The following is a 7,360-nucleotide window of genomic DNA, read 5'->3' on the forward strand; positions in this document are numbered from 1 at the left end:
TTGTTAAAGTAGGCATTCACTGTGATTTGCAATTGCTCACATTTCAGGTTAAACATGTTTTTTGACAGTAATATTTTTTGTACTATGATCTATTCCATGGTACTACCTTGTTTTTGTTTGTTTGTTTCGTTTTTTGGACATGTACCATGACAATAACTCACATATATTCCACCGGCCGTTAACAAAAGAGGGCACTCAGAGATCTGGCAGAGGAGGCAGAAAGAGGGAGATTCTGGAGGTCCGTCAGGCAGCGATTTACTGCCATGTCTTTCCCTCCTGGACGAACCTGCTGCACCACCGTACTTCATTTTCTCTCTTATATTTTTGACATATGTTGTTACCATGTCTTTTGGACTTCTTATTTTAATTTATTTACCATATTACAACACAGTTCTTTCTGGAAATGTACCTGCACCATGGTTTTACTTTTTTTTCACTCACATGTCCTATGGTTCTACAATGTTTTTGTTTGTACATGTACCATGACAGTACCATTTATTTTGCACATTTACAATTTTTATCCCCAATTTTTCTGGACATGTACTTGTACCATGGTACTACTTTTTTGGCATATGTACCATAGTACAACCATGCATTTCAGATGTGCACTATGCCAATACAGTTTAGGTGTTTTTCACAAGCTATTCACTGAATTATCTCTGATATTTTAAGTATTTATGGTATAGTATCTGATGCCATGGTATCACCACAGTAAGGGCAGGTGGCACATTTAAAATGACAACTCAAACTGAAAAATAAAACATACGATGTGAAATATGCTTATTATAAATAAATTGTTGTTACAGGCCCTTTCATTAGGACTTCCTCTGCAGTGAATCATTTCTGCTGTGTTCTCATGTCCTGCTAACAGATGGTGCTGAGCGTTTGGAGCCGTGCTGCTGGAGATCACGAGGGCCCGCCTGTGAGTCATTGAGACATCAGAGGTCAGATGGTCTGTGATTCTGTGCTGGCATCCACGACTCTTTCAGCGTATGTGTGAATGTGTTTTGGTTTGGAAACAGAGATGGAGGGATATCCACCTCACTCTTACTGTGTGTCTCTCCCCCTCTGTGATCAAACCTTTATCGATGTGTCTTGTCGGCCTCACAGATGCACTTTAGTGCTTTGACCTTTCACTTACTGAAGGAGAGGCAAGCGATAAATCTCTGAAAACAGTGTGTGTCCTGTATACTACCAATAAGACCGGTACTGTGTGATGGTGTTTTTATCACCCAACAGGTGCGTAAGGTATTTTATTGAACAGATAAATTGCTGTATGTAGCTCTCTAACAGAGTTCATTGTAAAGCATTATCTATTGTGATTATGGTTGTTTGTTGCGCTGTCCTGGAATTTATCGTGTCTATTACAGTTTTTTTGGATTGCTTACACACTAAAATTAAAAGTAGTACACTATTAGCAAAACCTTACACTCAAGAAGCAAAACATCAGCCCATATTTGCACAACTATAAGCACATTGTCAACCTCACACTTGTTGCAAAACTCTACACACAGTGATTTGCAAAACACTAAACACACTTAACATACATTACACACAAAAATCTATCATGAAGTCACTTCCTTGCAATACCAAAGCACTGACTGTCAAATTACCGGACCGTCAAACCAATTGGTTCAACACAGTCATCAGGTGTGCAAACACTTGTTTGCTTAATTGTAGACACACCAATCAGGTGTATAAGCACTATAAAAAGCAGCAGGTGAGTTCATCGGTCTTCAAGCACAATGGAAAGAGTCAGATAAAGAGTAAGACGAGGAGGAGAATTAGGAGAACAAGGAGGAGGAGGAGGAGGAGGAGGAAGGGGAGGAAGATGAATCAACAGAGGAAGAGGAAGAGATGGAGGCCATGCTGGAGGTAGAGGAAGAGGGAAGACAAGAGGGTGCTCAAAGAGGACCGAATCTGACAAATGAGATCCGCGCAACACTGGTTGACCACGTTGTCAACCACGGCCTGACGCTGAGGGAGACTGGGCTGCGAGTACAGCCAAATCTAAGCCGATACACAGTGGCAAGTGTGATAAGAACATTTCGATTGGAAAATAGGTACTAGATCTACACTGAACTACACAATTTTGCCTGACACTGTTCTTCAGAGAGTTTTACGAATGGATGGAGAGGAGATCCAGCATGAGTTCATTTACGTAGATGCGGCTGGGTTCAACCTGACGAGAACACGAAGGAGGGGAAGAAACATCATTGGCCACAGGGCTATAGTCAATGTCCCAGGGCAACGTGGGGGTAATATAACACTGTGCAGCCATTACACAGAATGGGGTCCTCCACCGCCATGCCCATATGGGCCCTTACAACACAGCACTCATACTTACATTATTGGACCAATTGCACAACGTTAACAGCAGCAAATCAAATCGATCATATGCAGAGTTCATATGCAATACATTGTTGTCTGGGACAATGTGTCTTTCCACCGCTCTGCTCTGGTTCAGAACTGGTTTCAGCAACATCCACATTTCACCGTCCTATATCTTCCACCATACTCTCCATTCCTCAACCCTATAGAAGAGTTTTTCTCGGCATGGTGGTGGAAGGTATATGATCTCCGTCTCCAGGCTGAGATACCCCTCATCCAAGCCATGGAGGAGGCCTGTGACCAGATGGAGGTAGCAGCAATGCAAGGATGGATTCGTCATTCAAGATGTGTCTTTCCAAGGTGTCTTGCTAATGACAACATTGCAACATTGCTTGCGATGAAATTCTCTGGCCAGATCCAGCTAGGCGAAGAGACAATGACTAGTTTATTTTATTTATTTTATTTTTTTACAGTAAACTTACAGTACAATACGTAAAGTGACATTTTGTTACAGTATTATGAATCTCCATGTCAACATTTTGGGCGTGTTGAGAAATAAATGAGTTTCTTCAGTCTGCAACATTGTCTTGTGTAGTGTTTGGTGAATTTACATTATATATACTTTGTTGATGGTAGCCTACTCTAATCATAGGGAAGTAGAAGTGCTAAAAGTGTTTTAGGTTTATCACAGCAGAGTGTAACTCGTGCAAACAGAGTATAGTAATGTGAAACGTGTGTGTTTCATATGGTAACAAAGTGTGGTTTTTAAACAGAAGTGTATATTTTTTACAAGTGTGTTTAATTATGCAAAGGATCTGTAGTGTTTTGCTAATTGGGTGTGTGGTTCTGCTAATTGTGTGTAGTGTTTTGAAAACACGGGCCCTGTTTTGAAAATCGTGCTTAAGCAATCCAAAAAAACTGTAATGGGTATAGCTACAGTGACGTCTTCAGCTAGTCAGTTTGAGATCCTTTCCATCTAAACTGGTTTTATCTCTTAATCCTATAGTGCATGTTTTATGATCAGTAGGAAAACCTCTCTCGCTCTTTTTTTATTTTAGTTGTGAGAAAGAATCATATTCATCTGCTAAGTCACGCAGAGACAAAGCACAACCAAAACAATGTCCTTCCACAAAGAAAATGCAGTTTTGTTTTTTAACCACTAGAGGACCAAAAGTTATATAGTGCACCTTTAAACTAAAAAACAAAACACTTAAATTAAAAAACAAAAAACTTTGCCTTGGGCAACTAAATTAAATATATCGTTTACTGAAATATATTGGTTTAAGTACTAAAAATAAAAGAAATATTAGAGCTAAATAGAAATATAAAAACCAAAAACATCAAAAGCACATATAAAATTTCTCAAACTTAAATTAAAATAAACACTGGAAATGGTCTGGAATAGTTTATTACTATTTTGCGGTACTATACACAACCTCCAAAGAAACAAAACTTGTAATACTTTCATAGTGGGGTTGATTATTAAGCTGTGTGTGTGCGCGCATACGTGTGCGTGTGTGTGGTGTGGTGTGTTGTGTGTGTGTGTGTGTGTGTGTGTGTGTGTGTGTGTGTGTGTGTGTGTGTGTGTGTGTGTGTGTGTGTGTGTGTGTGTGTGTGTGTGTGTGTGTGTGTGTGTGTGTGTGTGTGTGTGTGTGCTTTGAAATGCCACCAATCAATTGGGCCCCCTGGATCAGAGTGTTATATATGAAATCCACGAGAGGCGTATTTAATCAATGCAGAAGTACATTATAAATGCAAATGTACAAAACATGAATCATTTTCATTTCACACTGTATTTCAAAACATAATAACATCAGATTCCAAGCACACAAGTACGTTTAAAGATATACAAAGGGCTATAACAGGTGCTAACAGCATAGCTACAGATACTTTTGAGACTTTGTTCCATTTTCTTTTTTAGAAAGGACCTTTATTATTATTACCATCATTATTATTATTAGTAGTATTGTAATTATTATTATATTTCAAATGATGTTCTGTTAAACTTTCTATTCATCAGCGAATCAAGCAGAAAATCTACATATTCGAATTATGAAGGGTCATGTGACACTGAAGAGGTGAGTAATGATGCTGAAAATTCAGCTTTGACATCACAGGAAAAAATTACATATTTAAAAACATATTCACGTGAAGGGTTATTTAAAAATATTCACAATATTATTGATTTTACTGTATATTTTACCAAATAAATCCAGCCTTGGTGTGCATAAGAGATTTCTTTCGAAAAAATGGTACTGATCCTAATCTTTTGAATAATAGTGTACATCGGCCTTAACAGCAGCACATGATTACTGTTAGCATAATTCAGTTAGCTCTGCTGAGAGCTTTTACCCAGCTGCCCCTCATGAATCATGTCCTTATAGTTACTGTTACTGTGCCTCTAAAGTTAATAGAAGTATTGATTTGTGTGTGTTCTGTGGCAAATGGAGCAGTGCTGTTGTAGTGTGCGTGCGTGTGTGTGTGTGTTTGGCTGAAAGTTCTGTTAGTAGCGCACAGCTAATCTCAAAGCTTTCAAACAATTGCCTGAACACTGATGTAAACACATTTACACTGATTGGAAATCAAATAATTCAAGTATTTATAGAATGGTGACATACTGCACACTGTGCATGTTTTGGTAAGATGATCATTCCTACTATGCAGTACATGTTGATGTTCTATCTTATCATATATTTAATTTTACTTTTTAAAGATGTGTTCTTTTATCACAATACCAGTTTAATATTTTTACATATTTCTGTCCTTTCTTGAAGCAACTAATATAGAATTCTCTATTTCATCTAAATATAGAAATAAAAACAAAAAGTTAAATAAACTCAAAACTTAATATTGTTTTAGGTATTGTTGAACTTGAAATCTTTCAAAATTTCTTAAAAATATTCCCCCATATTTATATTTATGTAAATTATAAAAATTCCATGATGACATCCTCCTCCAGAAATTACATCAATTTGGAGGGAAAACAGATTAATATTATAGATTATAATTATTAACAATGGATTTGATGAATTCTGTGATGTGTTTTGTAGTTATATTGTGTAACTTTAAAATATTCAATCTGTTCTATAAAATTATGAAAATATGGTTATAAAAATGGAAAACACAACTGGAGCCGCCTCTCTGAAATTCACATTGGTCAACAAATGCATATCAGAGTGTCTATCCCTATTTTTGTAAAATAATCCCTCTTCTATCCCCTCTTTTTAAATACATCCTCCTGGTCTTATTATGCTAAATCCATCAGTTTGTGTTAAAAAAACAGAATTTTTGACAATTTTAGGCTATGAAAACCAGGTCTGATGCATTAGACACATAGCCTATGTTGAAGTAAGACCTCAAAACAACAATTATCTTCTCATTTGATTACTAAATGCTCCATTTAGTTTCATACTGGAAGTTGGACATTATTATAAAAAAAAGGTGACCAAACATTACTGGGCTACACTTGATGAATATTTCCATTAGATGAATGTACTCTTAACAAAATAATTATATCGAATGTAATTGAATCCTTGAAAGTGTTGATTGATCATTTCAAAAATGAACTTTGCATCATGAACCACCACCTGTTCTAGGGTAATGATGTATTTTTGTTGTATTTCAAATCTGGACAGTTTAAGACACCAGTTTGTATTTGGACTGCACAAACTCTGTCATGAATGGCCCCCCACCCCTAACTAAAATGCAATGCAAACATAAGAGTTAAGTAACATGTTGGCCACACTGCCAGGAAATGTATTTGTAGCATTTAAACGAATTGAACCGCAAATAAAAATCTGAGGTATTCTTAGCTTGATCGATCGCCCATATGGCCAAAAAAAAAAAACGTTGAGAGGAAAGAAACTTGTGGTTCTTATGATGGACAACAAAGGCTCTCACTGTCACTGTGCTGAATCATCGGGTCATTTTGTAGGCAACGAGATAAGGAGTTACGCGAGGGAAAAAACATCAGTTTTTAATGAAAGAGATCATAACACAGCAAGCGAACAGAATTTATGTCACGCTCCTCAATGCTGCTGTATGTGAATTTACAGCATATGCAATTTGTTAGTGTAATCATGCTTTATTTTGTAATAAACTCTACAAGAGAAAAGTTAAAAATCAACAACCAAAGCACTTCTGGTTGTCTAGATAAAACCTTCTTCTCAGATAAATGTCTTGAGGTGCTGTAGACGTCAGAACTTTGATTCGTTGTGTCAGCGAGGCTTCCATCAGTGGATGACATATAGTCAAACCAATCAGTTTTGAATGGATTTTTTCAATAACTGCTTCGTATTTAGTTCACCCCAAAAAAATGAAGATTCTGTCATCATTTAATCGCCCTTAAGTTGTTCTAAACCTGTATGGATTTCTTTCTTCTGCTGAACACAAAAGAAGATATTTTGAAGAATGTCGGTAACCAAACAGTTGTGGGGCACTATTGACTTCTATTTTGTTTCCTAAATAAACGTTGCTTCACAACTGATTGGTTTATTCCAAATATCTTCTTTTGTGTTCAGCAAGTAATTCATACAGGTTTGGAATAACTTGAGGCTGAGAAAATTATGACAGAATTTTCATTTTTGGGTGTACTTTCCCTTTAATGCAACACTGAGGTCTTATGCATATTTGACAGAAAAATGTACTCATCAAGGCCACCTACGATGTTCTTCCTACACCCAAGAATCTTAACCAGTGGGTTGGAGATGATCCAGCATGCCCTCTCTGTCAAACCCCAGCAACTCTCAGGCACATCCTCACCGGCTGCAAAACCAGTCTGTCCCACTCCCAAGACCGTTACACCAAGTCCTACGCCAACTAGCAGTCATTCTGGAAGGAAGGAGATCCTCCATCAATGCCCTCCCTCACCCAACATCCAGACACTCATCCACTATCCCCTTCGTGAGAGCAGGACAATGCCCAGTGAACAGCAACCTTTTGGATGCCGCACGGGACTGGGAGATGCAAGTGGACCTAGATTAGCAACTCAAGGTTCCACCTGAGATTTTAAACACCAATCTCAGGCCGG

Source organism: Phoxinus phoxinus, assembly GCF_949152265.1.
Source record: "Phoxinus phoxinus genome assembly, chromosome: 2".
In the NCBI taxonomy this organism is placed as follows: Eukaryota; Metazoa; Chordata; class Actinopteri; order Cypriniformes; family Leuciscidae; genus Phoxinus; species Phoxinus phoxinus.